Source organism: Jaculus jaculus, chromosome 6, assembly GCF_020740685.1.
Source record: "Jaculus jaculus isolate mJacJac1 chromosome 6, mJacJac1.mat.Y.cur, whole genome shotgun sequence".
Classification (NCBI taxonomy): Eukaryota; Metazoa; Chordata; class Mammalia; order Rodentia; family Dipodidae; genus Jaculus; species Jaculus jaculus.
In genome coordinates, this window is record NC_059107.1 from 127528635 (window position 1) to 127549632 (window position 20998).

Consider the following 20998-nt stretch of genomic DNA (forward strand, 5'->3'; position numbering starts at 1 on the left):
ATTATCCTTAGTTATTTTTATGAGAAATTTGGAGACATGCTATTATACTGTGTTTCTGAGTGGACTTAGAGTTTCTATTTCTACTGCCCTCATTCAGTTATGGATTTCCTCAACTCTGAATCTCTCCTCTAAGCTCTATGATATTTCTCATTCAATCCCATTTTCTAAACTAGGGTATAATTCTATAGTTATTTGTGAAGTTTTTAAAATTTTTATTTATTGAAAGAAGAGAGAAAGAGAGAGAATGGGTGCACCAGGGGCTCTGAGCCACTGCAAATGAACTCCAGATGCACATACCACTTTGTGCATCTGGCTTTACATAGGTCCTGGGGGATCAAACTCAGGTCATTAGATTTTACTGGTAAGTCCCTTAACTACTGAGTGATCTCTTCAGCCTCAGTTAGTAGGTTTCTAACAAGTATAAGACATATTATAACATAAGTTATTATCAGAAAATTATGATTTAAAAAGAAAATTAAAAAAAATCTTCCAGCCATGTTTACTGCCCAGAGTTCTGTTTTACATATTGTGGTTAGGTCTATTACATTATCATAGAAAAATTGTATTTACATCTACAATCTTGGTTTATTCCCTCAATATATTTTAAGATAACTTATAGGTAACAGCCCCCCCTCCAAATAAACAAAAAATGGCTTAAAAATGACAGTTGTCCTGAAACCTACAGGGGAGAATTTGGTTTTTCCTTTTCTCTTTCTTCCTTAGAAGAGAAAATTAACCCTTCACCAGCAATGTAAAGGGGTTACTTCCTTTCCTGAAAACCTGGTTGTGTCTAGCCACCTGGTGGTAGGGCTATACTAATTAGTTTTGCCCCACCCAGATAATTTCCATTAATGGCCGCAATCTGGGTCCTTAGGTGGATTTTCTTGTTTCCAGAAACCCCCTCCTGGGAAGTTGTGATTCATTTCCGTCTCCTTCACTTAAAATTCATGAGCTCTGTACCTATAAGCTGAATGTTAGTTTCTGCACTTCAGCCTCTGTTCTGGACATCTCATTGGTCAAAATCCAAAGACGAGGACCCAGAGTCCTCTCTTTCAGGGAACACTTTGTGTGACTATGAGCGCCTAGCACCCTAACTACTGAGTTATCACCCATTCAAGAGTTGTGTAAAGCTCTTTGCTCTCAAAGACACAAAATTATCATAATAATTTTACAACTCTTACTATACTAACCAGCAAGTACCAAAGATGCATGTATGTATGATTGCATGCTTATGTATGTGAATGCCTGAGTACATATACCACTCCTTTTGGAAATATATTATGGAATTACGGTTTAAATGGCCTTTATAATTTCTCTCAGGTAAATTTATATGAAGAACTGTCTGGTATACTAGCTTATCTGTTTCTAATCCTAATATATTTTGAGAATATTGTTTTACTATAGTTCATAAAATAATTAGCATACAGAAAAAATTCATAAAATTATACAATTTCTACCAATCATATCTCTACCAATCTCCTGCCATGATACTCTTCTCTAAATTCTCAATGTCAACTTCATTTCCTTATTTAATAGTATTAAATTTCTAAAGTAAACATATTACATATATATTAGTTATACATACATAGGCATTGTACATATTCCAGTCCCATTTTAATTAAATGAAATATCTGTACTCTCTTTCTTTTCTTTACATTTCAATTCCTTGATTAATTTTTAACTTTTTCTGGATAATAACTAAACTATTTCCTTTTTATATATGAATTTGTTCTCTTTATTATTTTTCTTATTATTTTTTTTTTCCATTCAGTGTTTGGTTTAGTTGGTTTGCTTCTGTTTTGTGTTGTGTCTGTTTGAGTATTTGGTGATCATTTCCAGTCCTTTCACATTTAATTGAAAGGAAAGAAAAAGCACTTAGAGATTCCTATCAGGTATTTCCTGTTTTTGGTTGATTTATCTTTGCAAATATGTTTCAGTCGCTGTAGTCTCCACTTCTGGTCTATTTGTTTGGAAGTTATATTTTAAATAATTGTTTTATTGTCATATGGATTTAGGACAAAACAGATAACTTCATGTTTAACTCAACATATTTCATATGAAAGTCATAAAAACCCATTTCTCCTTATTTTTCTCTCTTATTTTATTTAGAGTACACATATGAAAAAGCATAAACAAGTCTCTTTGTTCAAATTTTTGCCATCGAATGGAACATATTTTATTTCTGATGGTAATAAATATGCAAGTATGCCCATTTCATTGTTTGTTCTGTTGCAGATCTTTTTGACAAAACAGTGTACAATATATTCTAGGATTTAAAAGAAAATGTGGCACAATCTTAAATAAATAGTCAAATCATAGCCAAACTGGCATGTGTTATAAAATGTACAAAAGAAAATGAATTTTATTGTACCTCTTAGAAAATTTCTAACTTTTACATTTTACTTTTTACAATCAAATATTGAAGGTCTGATTTAAAAGGGGTATTTTAACAGTCTGTTATTATTTAGGACTGCAGTTAAAGGAATTTTGAAAGAAATAATGGTTCATCAATCATTTGTGCATAGTGAATCTTTTCAACATGGTTTGGTTTCTCTAAGGCAGCTCAAATGGCAGCTATCTCCTCCACAGGTATCTTATGTGCCCAGGTCAACATAAGCCAGCCAAATCCTTCTAACAGAGCTTTACAAACTTAGGATACAATTACTATACAATCATCAGTTTATAAATGCTTTCTTCATTGAACTGGATTTCACAATTAAATATATGCTCATATATCACTATATTCAGTAACATTAATATGGTCAAACCAAATGACAAATATATTAAGTAGGAGGAAAATATATACATAAAATAAAAATTGACAGGAGGACTCTCCTTCTAGCCATTAATGTTTTAGCATTTTCAAATTCCTCGTTATTGTAACGGTTTAATCATTTTTGAAAGATAGGTTCATAAATATTTTGAATTTTGATTAATTCTCTGAACATTTATACTTTGCCAAAAATATATGTTAAAATATTCAATTAGTAGAATCTTCAGACAATGAAACTATTTTTAGTAGTTGCTCAAATTTGAGCTTAAAAGAGTATTGTAGATGAACAATTAAAGATTTACAATTATCTTCAGATAAGTTATATTTTTCAAGGAGTGGGTCAAGGGAAATGTGTAGAAGCTTATGGCACAGTAAGTGTCAAAGGAAAAGTTCAGGGCTGGAAAGATGGCTTAGCAGTTAAGCACTTGCTTGTAAAGCCTACGCACCCCAAGACCCAAGTTAGCCAGATGCACAAGGGGTTCACAGGCATCTGAAATTCAAGTTCGTTTGCAGAGGATGAAAGCACTGGCACGCCCATTCTCTCTCTGTCTGTCTTTGCCTCTTTCTCTCTGTGTCTGTCTCTCTCAAATAAATAAATAAAAATTTAAAAAGTGGGGCTGGAGAGATGGTGTAGTGGTTAAGTGCTTGCCTGTGAAGCCTAAGGACCCTGGTTCCAGGCTCGATTCCCCAGAAACCACGTCAGCCAGATGCACAAGGGGGCGCACGCCTCTGGAGTTCGTTTGCAGTGGCTGGTAGCCCTGGTGCGCCCATTCTCTCTCTCGCTCTCTATCTGCCTCTTTCTCTCTCTGTCACTCTCAAATAAATCAATAAAAAAAGTCTAAAAAAAAATTTAAAAAGTGTATTTTACTAAAAGGAAGAATTCAAAGCCTTTCTCAAAGTCATATGAAAACTTTCATTGTAAACACAATTCAGAATTATGTTAGGATTATTTAGTTACTGTTTAAAATAGGGTTGACAGTCAATAATTAAAATAAAGTTAAGTTACATCAAAAATATGAAAATTCCAGAAGATATTCACAGAAAAAAAAATCACACTTAAAATTTAAACACTTCATTTTTTTTCTTTCCATAAAGTGCACTGGGAAAATATTTGCACAAAATACACTTTTTCATTAGTTTAAAAATCTCTATCACAAGGAGATCTATTGTCATTCTAGAACAGAGGCTCAAAACTTCTAAAACAGAAAACTTGAGAATTGAGCCTCAGACTTCTCCAGGACAGACATTAGCTCTGCCCCTTTGTGGGGGCAGGTGCATGGAAGTAACATGAGCTTTGGACTAGCTTTGGATTGCAAACTAAAGGTAATCTTAAACTTGGTTTATTATTTTTAACCTCACACATCCAGCAGAGTGCATTTCATAAAATATTTGGGATTTGTGATGGGAATGTTTTATTTGTAAGTCTTTTAGGGATTTATAAATACTGTGTGTGAATTGTTAAAATCCTGATATATTAGGGCTGCTATTTTCCTCTTTATAAATCTCTATGTTCCATTCTCACAAATGTATAAATATCCATTTTACTAAAACTATGATTTTCTCCATAACTTGATGAGGAAAAATGAAATAGACATGGTATATATTGATTTAACATTTACAAGGTATTTCTTTTATATTAGAAGCATTAAGAACTGAATTTAAATTTTGCTGAAGACAGCAATATCACACTTTTAATTTCAAAGATTTTAGCATTATTTTAGAGTAGTAAATATTTTTATATTTCTCTTTGATATACATTAACTTATGAATGCACTAATATTTCATTTTAAAAATAAGTAAATTTGTGGTAGTGTACTCCGTTATGCTATGAAAACAAGACTGAATTTAGAGTATCTTAGTATTTAAAGCTTAGACATAGAATGATATCTAAGTATAGCCTTGAGTGAATTTTTGAATATGTCAGAATTCTCCAAATGACTTTTCCTTAAAACTATCCATTTTGCCGAATTATTTTCATGAAATACATAAACTCAACATAAGTGGAAGCAAATAGGCTTTTTGTTTTCAGTGCACTACTTTGAGAGAAATGCTTTTGGAGGTATAAACGAGGACCTGATAAATCATCCACCTCATAAGTCACCAACCACCAAAACACTTGATTTTATTGTATTGATTCAATTATTTATTAATAACTTACCATATGCCTCCTGAATAAGCAAAACTTTGTGACAATAAAGCGATGATATATTTAGGTATTGAAAAAAAAATGACTTTTATAAATCTGGAAAGATGCCTCAGTGGTTAAAAGCACTTGCTTGCAAAGGTTGCCAAACTGGGTTCAGTTCCCCCTGCCACCCAAGTAAAGATGGATGGGCGTACATTTGAAACATCATTAAACCCTGGTTCTTGCTTGTGCTCTCTCTCTCTCTCTCTCTGTCTCTCTCTCTCTCTCTCACACACACACACCCACACACACACACAAAATCAATGATTTTTTTAAGAAAAACATCGTCATGCAGATATTGGGGACACTTTGGAATCAAAAATTGAAAGTCACTAATTGAGATGAATAACGAAAGCAGTCTTTGGTTTTTGGCATCTCAAATCCTCTCTGCACACATCGTAGTAGGAAGAACTATCGGACTTGGGTAAATAGCCATCTCTGCAAGAAACTACTGCTAGTTGTGGACTGACACTCCTGGGCTATACAGATGCTTTCTTACTTGTCAGTAACAAGAGTAAAATGACTGACTTTTACGACTTAAATCTTAAAGAGAACATTGAGACTAATTTTCACTCTAGTAAGCTCAACAGCATATAATTTTTGGTAGTTGAGGACTTATTTAGATTATATCTCATATCTTTCTCAGCTTCAAAATAGTATTTTAATTTTAGAAAAAAATGATTTATTATTGTTTAGAAAAATGAATCACTCAAAATTTTCTTGTAAGTACATTTAAGAAAAATGCATTTTGAAATGAAAAGTAATTGAATATTATATGAAAATTAATTTTATAACTTACATAATGTTTCAATTATGCATCTACTGAAATGCTGTCCCAAAAATATGTTACGAAGAAGTTGTATCCTTTTGTCACAGTCCTTAATATTTTGCAATTTTGAGGTTAGATGCATTTTTGCCTGCGCTTCAGATGGAATTCAGTTCGTTTATTTGAGTGTCTTGAAATTTCTTTTGTAAACTGTAATCCAAGTCCAGTTAAGAAAACAATCTTACATGATCTAATAGCATGTGGTTTAAAACAGTGAGAAACAATCTTCCACCACATGGCCACATATGACAGCCAGGCTCACACTGCCACAAAGGCCTTCACAAAGTGGGAGACAGAAATTAGGGCAGGCTGTGGCAACAATAGTTTCCCATTTACTGTTCTCTAGTGCCACATGGTGCCACAACACGAAACATAATGACAGCTGAGTGATGCCACATTCAGGATTTCAAAGGAATATGTACAGTGTCGCTCAGCAGAAATGCCCCCTCCCCTGTGAACACATGTATCTTCGTTGCTCAAAAAATGGTTTGGTAGCCTGGACAGGAGACAGTAATGGCTTGCTGTTTACTCTTTGATTTCTGTGCAGTTCACACTACATGAAAATGTGTGAAGATTTTCTGGCTGCCATTTTGTGACATTAGTTTCTTATGACTGATGCCTACCGACTCTTCCACAAAGGAACAGTTTTGACACTAGCGCATAGTTTTGATAATTCAATGGCAAAAGTGCCTATAATTCATAAGTATAGCTTTGACTTTTGTTCAAGACATTCTATAGTCTTTCACATATGCTTGATGTCAGATGTTTTAAGAAATTTTTCCATTATCCTATTTGCCCTACCATAAGAAAATAACGTGCCAAACTGTTCCTCTTCCTCTGGCCCCTTCTACCAATCTGCACATCATGAGATGCAATTATTAGCTAGAAATAAGGCTCAAGAGATTGTATGTGTTGGTTATAGCATTCTGTAACATTTTATAGGACACAAAAGGATTCTTAACAAAAAGAAAAAAAATTCATACATACCCAGAGGATAGAGTTTGATTATGATTGAAGTATGCCTTAACTTCTTAAGAAATAATGGGATTTCTAAAAATGTATATAGGGCTGCAGAGCTGGCTTAGCGGTTAAGCGCTTGCCTGTGAAGCCTAAGAACCCCGGTTCGAGGCTCGGTTCCCCAGGTCCCATGTTAGCCAGATGCACAAGGGGGCGCACGTGTCTGGAGTTCGTTTGCAGAGGCTGGAAGCCCTGGCACACCCATTCTCTCTCTCCCTCTATCTGTCTTTCTCTCTGTGTCTGTCACTCTCAAATAAATAAATAAATAATTAAAAATGTATATAGACTTTTGTATTCATGATAATCCTTTATCTCTTAACTTTTATAACATTTACTGTGTTTAGAAATTTTATTTTAAATGTGCCTCTTACAATTTCAATTTCTATTTATTGATGAGGATTTTGCATACATACTACCATATGTATGTTTATGATATAGCCAAGAAAATGAAGAAAATTGAGTTTCAGATTCAGATTCAATGATCCCATAAGATTACTCCACCAGTGAATAGCGTAACTGAAAACTAAGCATGAGAGTTTTAAAAATTATAAACATTTTCATATTTCATTTTCATCCATCAGAAATAACTGAACTTTATTTCATACACTGTGTGACAAGCATAATGCTAAAAGTTTTATTTATACACATATTTCTGAAAGTTTTGGGAAGTAGACACTATGAATATCTCATTTTACAGATGAATTGAGGAAAACATGATTCACCCAATGCTATGTACATGTAGAAGCTGTAATTATGAATCGATAGATCCTGTGGCTTTCTTTCCAAATCAGAATCCTGTGGTAATCTACCAGGAAGTATCCATCATTTTCTAAAATGGCATTTAAGTTGTATGTAATCAAAAGGCATTAGGAATTAATAAATACACTATTATCAACACAGACATTAAGACTTAATAACATACTGGGTTTTGGATGATAAAAGGGATCAGATGCTGCATGGACTGTACAATTATCAGTAATGGCACAAGGAGCAGGTTATGCTACTTAAGGCCAGGCAGGGACCAGAAACCATGTCTGAAGTGTGGAGCTTTGGTTAGAAACAGAGGGACAAATGAATCAGAACATGAGGAACTCTTTTTTGTTTTCCTGGCAAATTCTATTTTTCTGTACACTCAGAGATAAGGCATGCACTCTTTATAACCTTGGGTTTGGGAAAGAGCAATAATAGGAGCATGATGCTGATGAAGAGAGAAAGATAAGCTATGTAAGGCATGTCAGAGAAGACATTATTGCAACCAGATTTTATCGCAGTTTCCAAGATCTCTCTTATTTGTTTATATGTCAAAAGATTTCTTGTGTGAAAGCCTTCTGGGTGAGGATGAACTTGGAAATTGGCAGTGCTGATCTTTGCTTTCTCAGAGCATCATGGGAAAAATCCAAAGGTCAGAGCCTAGTTTACACCAAATATTATGGAAGAAGATATGTAGAGACTAGGAAATAGTTCAGATATAAACTGAAGATGTAAACAATATTCTTCCCAAATCCCTTTGTCTTTATTTATTTCTTTCTTTTAACAAACATTTATTGAGAAAATTTTATATGCAAGATTTAGTCTACAAGCAGTAGGGGTAGAAAAAGGAACAGAAATGAAATTATACCCCTTTTTGAAGATAATATATTTAGAAGACTGATGTCATAACAAAGAAATAAATATAACAGTTGCTAAGTGTTGCTTTGTTTATTTGAGAAAGGTTCTCACTTTGTGGCCCAGGCTGTCCAGTAACTCACTGGGTAACCTAGGCTGGACTTGAACCCAGATGTCCTCCTGCCTCAGCCTCCTGAGTCCTCGTATTAAAGGAGCTTTCATATTCAGTGCTATTAATGAGAGAATGCTAGGGTAGCAGAGTATTTTGTCTACATCCTTTCCAGAGCAAAGCTCAATAACGTGATATTTTAAGCCAAAGCTAAGAGCAATGTGAGAGCAACTCAAATGTGTCTCTGGAAAAAGAATCAGAAAAATAGCAAATACAAATGTCTAGAAGGCAAGTGTGCTTGGACTGTTCACACCACAGTAATGAGGCCAGCATGGCTGGGAAAGAATAAATGAGTGTAAGTGTGGAAGGAAAAGAAGTTTGACAGGGCCAGTGGAGGCCATTGAGCAAACCCAGTACTTCATACATCTTATATCCCCTGGTATTATCTGGTCACACTAAGTCCAGCTGTTACCTGGGGAAAAAAGAAAATGCATGGAATATTGACTGAGCCATTAGCAACAAATATTACATTTTCAAACTGATATAATTCTAGGTCACATTGATTGGGTAGATTATAATTATCTACTACATCTCACACAAAGCATATACTTCTATTATAACCTAAAAGGTATTCACCAAAAAATCTCATATTTGTAAACAGATAGTGTAAAATAGAATATCACCTTTCAAGTTTCTAAAAAAGAATATGTATGGAATACCATTTCACAGGCAATATTGATAATCTAAGTATATTTATTTCTTTGGGCTACTGTGTATGGATATGAAAGTTTAAACATTATCTCAGACATTTTGGGGGCAATTTTGTGAGGACAAAACGATGCATAACAAGCCAAACCTCAGAACAAGTGACATGATGGTTAACCAAGCTGTGGATTGTTAAATGAGACAAACTTGAAACAGCTTTTCTAAAAAGAAAATGTTTGGCACATATATGTGTAATAGAAAGTGATTCAAACTTCAAAGGACATTTTAAAACGACAATATTTATCCAAAACAAAGACAAAAAAAAAATAACAAAGGTGGGTTTTTTGTAAAAGTGTTCTAAAAAATAATTTGTATTACTTTCCAAACAAATTTGTAAAAGTACTAAATTATATTTTGTACAGTTAAGAAATACTCTATTTTATTCTCATAGTTTTTGTTACTATATGTGTAGTGTGTATGGTGTGCATGAATGTGCTCATTTGCATGTGAATGCACAGATGGACATACCCTGTGTAAATATGTGCAGAAGCCAAAGGAAAAGGACAGGTGTCCTCTGTCACTCTATTCTCGAATTTTCTTGTGACAGAATCTCTTACAGCACCTGTATTCACCACTTTCTGGTTAGACTGGCTGACCACAGAGCCCTATTAATTCTCTGGTCTCTACTTTCTTCAGCACTGGGTATGCACAGCCAAGCCTATCTTTTTTCTGGGGTGCCAGTGATTTTAACTTAGGTCCTCATGCTGACACAGCAAGTTTTCTTACCCAATGAACAATCTTTCCAGCTCCTGTAATGATTACTTTTAAGTGATAATTTACTTTCTAGGAAAGACTAAGCCAGAATAATGGATATGATATGACTGGAAGTGTGGTATTAAGTTACACCAAAAATAGCAGATATAAGTGAATATTGTTTTCAGAAACTCACTGCTAGTATTTCTACTTATCACTTAGGATTTATAATGTTCATTTATGCACATTATCAGTGTTGTGGTTATTTAGAGAATGCTACCAATTAGGCCAAATCCACTGGTCAACCCTATTTAGCATTTACATTCCTTTGTTGACAGTTCTGAGTTAAATAATGCAATGAGACTCATTTGGTCATGATGAGACAAGAATTATTCAACCTCATACTAGAATAATAAACAAGACATTTGTTTATGTTTCAGTAATATTTGTTTTTTCAATGTAATCAAGCAATATGGGCACATGTTTATTTGATTACTTTGTTTATCTACAATTATACTCCAATGTTGCCCTGAAAACTAAGATAATACTCAGAAAGAAACAAAAATAATTACTAATCTATTTAAGGATGAGTTCACTTGGGGACAAATCTTTATTAGAATAGAATGATGTGTCAACAAAAAAGATGTAGCACTCACCTCAAATGGGATATGAGATATCCTGGAGCCAAATATGAATGATCATGGCCTGGGAACACAGATTTAGGTTATCCCAATTCCATGTACCAACATGTTAACAATTTCATGAAGGTTTTATAGTTAAATTACAGAACAAAAGAAAGTCATAAATCAAGGCTCTTTTCAAATACATTAGCTGATCATCAGGTAGACAGGTTAGAGCAAAGCAGAGTAATCTCTACCATAGGCTTCAGATGCTATCTAATGGCATTCTTTTTTCATGTAAATTAATTTTTATTAGTTATGGACATACTTATTATGGAAACCACACATATTTATACCATCCTTTCCCTCACCTCTGCCCCTTTTCAAAGGGGCCCTTCTCATTGGATGTCAGACAAAGAGGTGGGCAATAATGGCTATTGAGGGGCTGAAGGTAACCTAAGGTATTTTTGGCTCAGATCATCTCCATGTTATCACAGGAGTCTTATCAGTCCATTCAGTCTTGTTGGAAGAAGGTACAGAAGATCCAGAGATTTTCTGGGAACATTAGTTCTCAGATACTTGGATAGTTAAATGGATGGATGCATTGATAAAAACACTATCCAAGCAAAGTTAGACATTGTTCTATTTGACATTAGAAAAACAAAAAATTTATGATAACTAAGAAGACAATACTATTTTTTGTTTCTGGAGCAAATGTAGGTTGCAAAGGTAAGAAAAGATAAAGAAAGAAACTAGGTTGTCAGGGGGACTCCTTTTGTATTGTGGACTCCGTTCTTAACCTAGCAATCAATCTCAGCAAGTGGAACTGTCAGAAGGACATATTTTGATGAATAGAGTTAGCAGAAATAGAGCAGAGATAATCAGGTTTAGCTGAACTATTTTATATCTATACACATTAGAATATGGTAGAGCCATCTACTGTCATTCTAGACTGGATTAAATGAGTGGCAAAATATCATAATGTATCCTTTCTCTTGAGATGCCCCTTTGATTTAAGATTTAAATAGTACTGAATGCAATCAAAAGTCAACAATGAATATGAAACAGGAAAAAAAGCATATCTGCTTTTATTTATTTTATTGTTCCCTTGAATACCTGGGAAAGGTGGTCATAATTTTCATACAAAATGTAACACTAATTTCATGATGGCATTCTAAAGAATAATTTTTTATTTCTAATTGAGCAACTTGATATATAATCTATAGGGTAAAGGGTGCTACAAATTAAATTAACATAGTCCAGGTTTGAATATCTAGTGTTGGACATCAGAATGAGTTTAAGTGACATGGGTATAAATCTTATTTCTTTATATCATGTGAGACAAAGTATATCACATAGCTGCATAATAAATAACTATGTGTACATTTAAAATTAAATAATGACTGAATATTTAGCACATTTGAGCTTTAATACCACTGAACACTAATTAAAATATGTTAACTTTTAGTATTTTTAGTGTTTTAGTATTATTATAAAAATTTTTAAAACTAAAAAGTACAAAAAAGTAAGCAAACTGTTTATATAGCAGTTATATCTAAACACAAACACATTATTTTTTAATATCAAAACCTACTCAGTTTGTAGTAATGTATTATTCAGTAACATATAGACAGATATTGAGATGCAAAGACATTTTAATAGTGCCTATCTCTATTAGTTATGAAGACAAATTTTAATTTAAATCAAATCCACTTAGAAAATGGAGCTGTGTTTTCCAAGCTAGAAAATAAAAGCTGCCAATGATTTCTTTATGCTGTGATTTAGGAAAGTCATAACATTTGCCTAGAACAGAATTTTGATTAAAATTCAGGTCACACAGTGATAAAAAGTAGGAGGGAAGGGAAGGGAATGCAGGCAGAGCTTGCTTTGTCATTACCTATTATGAATATAAAGCATGGAAGTCAGAGAGCCATGTTTGGTAATAGCTCCAGTCACTGTAACAGAAAATGTCTTTGTGTTCAGACTCATGAAATCACACTATTGACCAAGTATGGGAATAGTTCCACTTACAGGAGAAAATGATGAATATGATGAATGGTGCTTAATTGTCTATTCATTTTTGTGTATGTGTGTCCCACAGTGGGCATAGAATTCAATTTGGGTGGATTTTCAACAAGTAGACATCTGGCATTATTGAATATATAAAATGGAATATCTCTAACCTTTTTTTGTTCTTCTTCTTCTTTTTCAGTGTACCTTCAAATTTAAAATTATGGCTAGGGCAGTTTTTTTTAAACTGGAAATGTGTAATAATATATTGTTGTAAAATAGTTTCTTGCCTTTTATCTGCAGACAAAAATTCAAATATTCCATCAATTTGTGCAGACAAGTCATAACAATTTTAGTGCATATTTTGCTAGTTAATATTTTATGAAAAATACTTAACAGATTAAATTTATTATCCATACAATTATTTTTCAAGACTATAAAGGCATGAAGTAATTATTATAAATGCAACACAGCAGAGCTTAATTGCATTTTTGGATTTCATGTGAATGAACAATGGACAATGATTTTCTGTCTACTATTAGAGTCCAAACAACATCTTTACTATCCGTCAGTCATAATGATCTTCATATGCATTTAAATGTATTTTCTCTTCCTTTCTCTCAATCTCATAGTAACAAATTCTCCACTTGAATACAATTATTTTCCCATGCCATTCAACTACAGGAATTTCAACTTATCTTAACAGATAACTCAAGGAAAGGCAAATCATTGTTTCTTTAATACTTTATAATATTTTAAAATATTTTTTCTTGCTATCTGTGTTATATTGTGGATATATAGTTAAGATATTTATTGGCTGGCTAAAGAGGTGGTTTAGCAGTTAAGGCATTTGCCTGTGAAGACTAAGGACCCAGGTTTGATTCCCCAGTACCTATACCTATGTAGGTCAGATGCATGAGCTGGTACATATGTCTGAAGTTCATTTGCAGTGGCTGCTGAAGGCCCAGACAGACCTATTCTCTCTCTCTCTTGCTCTCTCTCTTCCCCTCTGTCTCTCTTCCGCTTTCTCTCCTTCTTTCTCAAATCAGTAAATAAATTTTTAAGAAGATATTTATTGAACACAAACACAGTTTAACAGATTTTTTCTATTATAAACATTATAGATATATCTTTGGATATATACAAAATTAGCAGTAGTTGCATTTGGGTCCAATAAGCACACATCTGCTATGGTTTGATTCAGAAATATCTCCCACAGGCTCCTTTTGAATGTGTGTTCCTCTATTAATGGATATAACATATTATTTTGAGATTATGTGGAACCTTTAGTAGGTGGAGCTTAGTTGGTGGTAGTATATCATTACAGTAGGCCATTAGTGGTTAGCCATAACCTTAGTTCTAGCTTCACTCTCCCTTCTCTGATTTGCCATGATGTGAATTTTTTCTTCCACAAATTTCAATTGTTGTGAATTGAGGTCTTTATCCAAGATTTCCTACCCACAATAGACTAACAACGTCTGAACTATGAGACAATATAAGGCTTCTTTCCTTAAGTTGTTTCTGTCAGGTATTTTTGACACAGAAATGTGACCAATACAATGCATTTTGGCACATTCTGACACTCTACTATGAAAATCTAGAATGGTCAAGATTATATATCTTAATAGAATCTATATTTAAATTTCTTTTAGAGGTAGGCTCTTGCTCTACCCCAGGCTGATCTGAAATTCACTATGCAGTGTCAGGCTAGCATCAAACTCACAACAGTCCTCATCCATCTGCCTCTTAGTGCTGGGATTAAAGACATGTACCCCTACATTTAAATTTTGAATGTAAATCTCTCTTATCCAATTTGCTTGGAAAGGTTTTTCAAGTCTATTGTTCCAGTTTCCTAACATTATTTTTATTCTTCCTCTCATTTCTTTTCTTATGGGCAGCTCTGACTCTATATCTCCTCTAAGCAATACACATCAATCTTTTCTCTCTAATATAAAAATCTAAGCATGATCTTCTAAAACATTTAATGGTTTTCAAGGGTTCTTTCCAAACTACTTGATTACAACATTGTTGACTTAGCCAATTAATGAATTTCTTATTTTTATGATTCCCTGCATATTTTGATCATTTTTCAGATGTCAGATAAGAATTCATGCAATTTAATATCTGTCTTATCTTATATAGTTTAAAAATGGCTCACACAAATATATTTCAACTTCAAAAGAAAGAAGCAAACCAAAGCACAAATAATTTGTGCTTCTTCTATTTCATTTTCATTAGTAAGACATATGAAATGACCCAAGTATCAGGTAACAGTGGCTAATTTTGTATCTAACATTTTGCTATTTGAAGTTATCCCACGTGTTGCAGCCCTTCCCATTTCCTGGAAATGATGAAATCTTAGATAAGGAAAAAAACTTAAAAATCATCTAGTCTAACAGTCCATTAATAAAAAACCCTTTGGACATTGAAAATCCTCTTATTGTCTATGAAATAAGAAACACTGATGCACTATGTACAAAATTTCAAAAACTTCAGATGTGAGCATGGGATGACGAAACCTAGGTGTATATATGATACAGTGAATAATTGTACATAGATACATATGCTAGAGTAGAGACAATAGGGCAAAATTGGTAGATAAAATTTATAAGAAATAATGGTAGAATAAGGTTTGGGATATTTTTATAAATATAGCCCCATGACATTCACTAACATGTCATTCTAACTTTGCTTATCCTGGTAATGTAGATATATATGAAAACTTTATGGGACCATCAACTATTTTTAAGTTTTTTCTTTCTAACAGAACCTCCCAAAGGACAGTTACATGGAATTTATTAATTATTGTTCTGTGGTGCTGAGAAATAAGGTGAGAGATGTACGCATGCTCAACAGTGCTCTACCACTGATCTACATACCCACTAGCCCCACTGCGGTACTCATTATTTAAAAAATAAAAGAATCTTTGGTAATAAATCACCCATTAAATTAATGTTTATTTTGTATTCCTGTCAGTGCGATAACTATCCAGTAAATGATAAAATCATGGTAGTTATTTCATTATTTCAAACATTGGCACTAGGAATTATTAGTTCGAACTGGATGAGAACAATTTATTTGCTATAGGAGAAAGGATATGTACACATTATTAGCTCTGAAGAAGCTATAGGATTTGACAAATTTTATAACTTTTTCACTTACATTTCACTATAAGGAATTAATATTAAATACAGAAATATTTGAACATATTATTTCATCTACTAGCTAAGTCTTGGCATTCCATACTAATCTATGTGGTTGCAAATCTAGATGGTGCCATTAGTGAATTTGTCCTAGTTGGGAAATAAAGAATCTAGAATGTAGCTTAGGTTGTATTGACAGTGAATGCCATCTTCAATAAAGAGAGGGAATGCTGTGTTTAAAATTTTTTATGACATATTATATCTGCCATATATACATATATATACACTTAAAAAATTGAACATGAAGATATTATAACTCATTATTCAATGTTTACCAAGGAAACTCACTTATATTACCAGAATATTATTAACATTTCTCAAAATAATTTCTCCTAGGATACATATCATGTCAGGTACAATTGATTACATACAACCAGGATCATTTTAATATTACCAATACTTTATTGGAAATGGTTTATTTGGTAGTTCTCTGGATTTTTTTATAGCTATGCTCAGCTGACAGCCAGTTAAAACATGTCTCATGAGAGATGGGCCAACTATGCCTTATTTCATATAAATGATGATGTCTGTTAGAGTAATAGTGCTGATCATGCATATGTTTCTCATTGTCCATCAATGTTTTCTAATCTTATTCAAATGCTGCTTCAACCTGGTTGCAAAAGAAATAGCAATTGCAAAACATTACCCCATTGAATTACCCCACTGAATAGAGCAAGTTGCTAAATCTCTATTTAAATGCAGAGGGAGTAACCTGTATGCCAATGAGTAGGACGGGAAAGCATCACCTCAAAAGGGGTTGGATTAGAGGAATGGAAAATCATATCAGTTTTTCATTCTGTCTCTCATCCTTTAAAAATGTCATCTTGACCAGCATATATTGAAATCTGCATCATAACGATTGACAGATTTCCTCTTTCAATGAGAAATTTGTGATCAGACAAGTTCCTAGCCTTCATGAAGCTCTCAAGCTAGTGTTACCAAATCATTAACAGGAGTGGAGCGATGGTTTAGTGGTTAAGGCACTTGCCTGCAAAGCCAAATGATCCAGGTTCAATTCCCAGGACCCATGTAAGCCAAATGCACAAGGTTGCACATGTTACTAGAGTTCTTTTCCAGTGACTAGAGGTTGTGGCATACCATCATACCATCTCTCTCTCTTCTCTCTCTTCTCTCTCTCTCTCTCTCTCTCTCTCTCTCTCTCTCTCTCTCTCTCTCTCTCTCTGTGTGTGTGTGTGTTTCTTTCTCTGTCTCTGATTCTCTCTCAAATAACTAAATAAAGGTGAAATATTTTTTTTAAAAAATTAACAAATATTTACAAGTATAAATGAAAAGGGTATCAGGTAGTAAATACATTTATATCCATTTTCCTTCATTTGTATTCTTTTGATATGACAAATTTATATACTTACACTTGCTCAAACCCCTTGGGTCTAAGTTAAAATAATTTGAAAGTAGAGTCAGTTGAGTGTTACAGTCAGTAAGCTTACCCATGGACAGGATATGTATGCACCCATATTGATCAGGATTCCAACCTTACTCAGAAACTGGAAGTTGTTTGGAAACACAGTACTTTTTTTTTTTTCCCAACATTGATATTCCTTACAACTTCGAACACAATTCTATTGTTGGATTTTATTTGTGCACATCACTGACCTTTTTTGTAAAGATTTGAGCTTTATTAGCAACAATTTTAGAATCTCTACTGCTATTTTTACCCTTAACTTAATAGTTGTGCTTTTTTTCATACATATCATATACTTCGGGTTCCAGAAAAACTTCGAGAATTTCTAACAGAAGTGGAAAAGAGCTCAAGAAATAATAATTTCTAGAAGTGATTCCATATAAGCAATATCATTGTATTTAGGAAGGGTCCTCACTTGTGCTGACTAGAAACATTTTCTCTGTTTATGTTGTCAGCTTGGAACCCATGGAACCTTGGTGTTTCTATAGCTCATTCTTATCTAATAAAGCAGATTTTCAAGAAAATACATTACAAAACAATTTATTTGTATTAAAAGATGAATGAGCTCTTCATTTGTTACAAATCAGGCTGATTTACACTGAATATAATTCATCTTTAAATGAAATGAAAATTTAAAATAAATTATGAATTAGTTAAGCATGCAGACACATGCCTGCCATGCTAGCATATGGCATGTGGAGAAAAAGAATTTCAAAATCATATTCAGTTACACAGTGAGTACAACACCAGCCTGTACTAAATGAGACCCTTTCTCAAAACTACTACTGTTGGTTCTGCTAACACTACTATTGCTATAAATATAAACAACAAATGATGAATGAACCCATTGTATTTGCTTTTCTCACACATACATGTATTATGGAGGGTGGGCAGCAATCATGTATGAGCGCTGCCACAGCATTAGAACTGACACTTAATCACTGTTTCTACTAAACTCAATACCTGGTCTCTGCTTCATGGCTTAGTTCTGGCAAAGAAATGAAAATCCAAACTGCAGGGACAAGAAAAGCAGTATTTCTGACATTTTGACAGGAAGCAACTCACATCACTGGCATTCAAGTATCACTTAAAAGAACTTCGTGACCTGTGACCTGTATTGACTAGGAAATCTCCAAATTATACATACTGTTAGAGTTATTTATTTTCCTTCAAAGAAAAAAAATGCATTAAAGTATGCCACTTAATCATAAAATATATATATATGTTCAGCCCAAGTATTGTTTACAAGGAAAAATATGCAAAGTAGGGTGGGGTGGTATAACTTTTAATTCCAGCACACAGGAGACTGAAGTAGAATGAGTATGGTGAGTTTGAAGCTAGCCTGGGGATACAGAGTGACTTCCAGATAAGCAAGGGTTACAGTGAGACTCTACCTCAAAAACGCCAATGTGTGTGTGTGTGTGTGTGTGTGTGTGTGTGTGTGTGTCTGTGTGTCTGTGTGGAGAAAAACCCAATATATTATCTTAGGAAGAAGTTATAGGTTGATTTTTTTTAATTTTTATTAGCATTTTCCATGATTATAAAATATATCCCATGGTAGTTCCCTCCCTCCCCACCCCCACACTTTCCCATTTGAAATTCCATTCTCCATCATATTACCTCCCCATCTCAATCATTGTAATTACATATATACAATATCAACCTATTAAGTACCCTCCTCCCTTCCTTTCTCTACCCTTTATGTCTCCTTTTTAACTTACTGGCCTCTGCTACTAAGTATTTTCATTCTCACGCAGAAGCCCAATCATCTGTAGCTAGGATCCACATATGAGAGAGAACATGTGGAGCTTGGCTTTCTGGGCCTGGGTTACCTCACTTAGTATAATACTTTCCAGGTCCATCCATTTTTCTGCAAATTTCATAACTTCATTTTTCTTTACCTCTGAGTAGAACTCCACTGTATAAATGTGCCACATCTTCATTATCCACTCATCTGTTGAGGGACATCTAGGCTGACTCCATTTCCCAGCTATTATAAATTGAGCAACAATAAACATGGTTGAGCATGTACTTCTAAGGAAATGAGATGAGTCCTTTGGATATATGCCTAGGAGTGCTATAGCTGGGTCATATGGTAGATCAATCTTTAGCTGTTTTAGGAACCTCCACACTGTTCCACAATGGCTGGACCAGATTGCATTCCCACCAGCAGTGTAGAAGGGTTCCTTTTTTTCCACATCCCCACCAACATTTATGATCATTTGTTTTCATAATGGTGGCCAATCTGACAGGAGTGAGATGGAATCTCAATGTAGTATTTTTTTTTTATTTAAAATTTTTTTTTAATTTATTTATTTGAGAGCGACAGACACAGAGAGAAAGACAGATAGAGGAAGAGAGAGAGAATGGGCGCCAGGGCTTCCAGCCTTTGCAAACGAACTCCAGAAGCGTGCGCCCCCTTGTGCATCTGGCTAACGTGGGACCTGGGGAACCGAGCCTCGAACCGGGGTCCTTAGGCTTCACAGGCAAGTGCGTAACTACTAAGCCATATCTCCAGCCCTCATTGTAGTTTTAATCTGCATTTCCCTGATGACTAGTAACATAGAACGTTTTTCTAGATGCTTATATGCCATTCATATTTCTTCCTTTGAGAACTCTCTATTTAGCTCCATAGCCCATTTTTTGATTGGCTTGTTTGATTCCTTATTATTTAACTTTTTGAGTTCTTTGTATATCCTAGATATTAATCTTCTATCAGATATATAGCTGGTGAAGATTTTTTCCCATTCTGTAGGTTGCCTCTTTGCTTTTTTCACTGTGTCCTTTGCAGTGCAAAATCTTTGTAATTTCATGAGGTCCCAGTGATTAATCTGCGGTTTTATTGCCTGAGCAATTGGGGTTGTATTCAGAAAGTCTTTGCCAAGACCAATATGTTGAAGGGTTTCCCCTACTTTTTCCTCTAGCAGTTTCAGAGTTTCAGGTCTGATGTTAAGGTCTTTAATCCATTTGGACTTAATTCTTGTGCATGGCAAGAGAGAAGAATCTATTTTCATCCTTCTGCAAATATATATCCAGTTTTCAAAACACCATTTGCTGAAGAGGTTGTCTCTTCTCCAATGAGTATTTTTGGCATTTTTATCGAATATCAGGTGGCTATAGCTACTTGGGCTTACATCTGGGTCCTCTATTCTGTTCCACTGATCTACATGTCTGTTTTTCTGCCAGTACCATGCTGTTTTTGTTACTATGGCTCTGTAGTATAGGTTAAAATCAGGTATGGTGATACCACCAGCCTCAGTTTGGTGGCTCAGTATTATTTTAGATATTAGAGGTTTTTGTGATTCCAAATGAATTTTTGGATTGTTTTTTTCTATTTCCATGAAGAAAGCCTTTGTAATTTTGATAGGGATTGCATTAAATGTGTAGATTGCGTTAGGTAAGATTGCCATTTTCACAATATTGATTCTTTCAATCCAGGAACAAGGGATGTTTCTCCACTTTCTAGTGTCCTTTGCAATTTCTCACTTGAGTGTTTTAAAGTTCTCATGGTAGAGATTCTTTACCTCCTTGGTTAGGTTTATTCCAAGGTTCTTTCTTTCTTTCTTTATTTTTTTGATGCAATTGTGAATGGGAGTGATTCTCTGATTTCATTCTCTGTGTGTTTGTTGTTAGCATATATGAAGGCTACTGATTTGTGTGTATTTATTTTGTATCCTGCTACATTGCTGTAGGTTTTGATCAGTTCTAACAGTTTCCTAGTAGAGTCTTTACGGTCCTTTATGTATAGAATCATGTCATCTGCAAATAA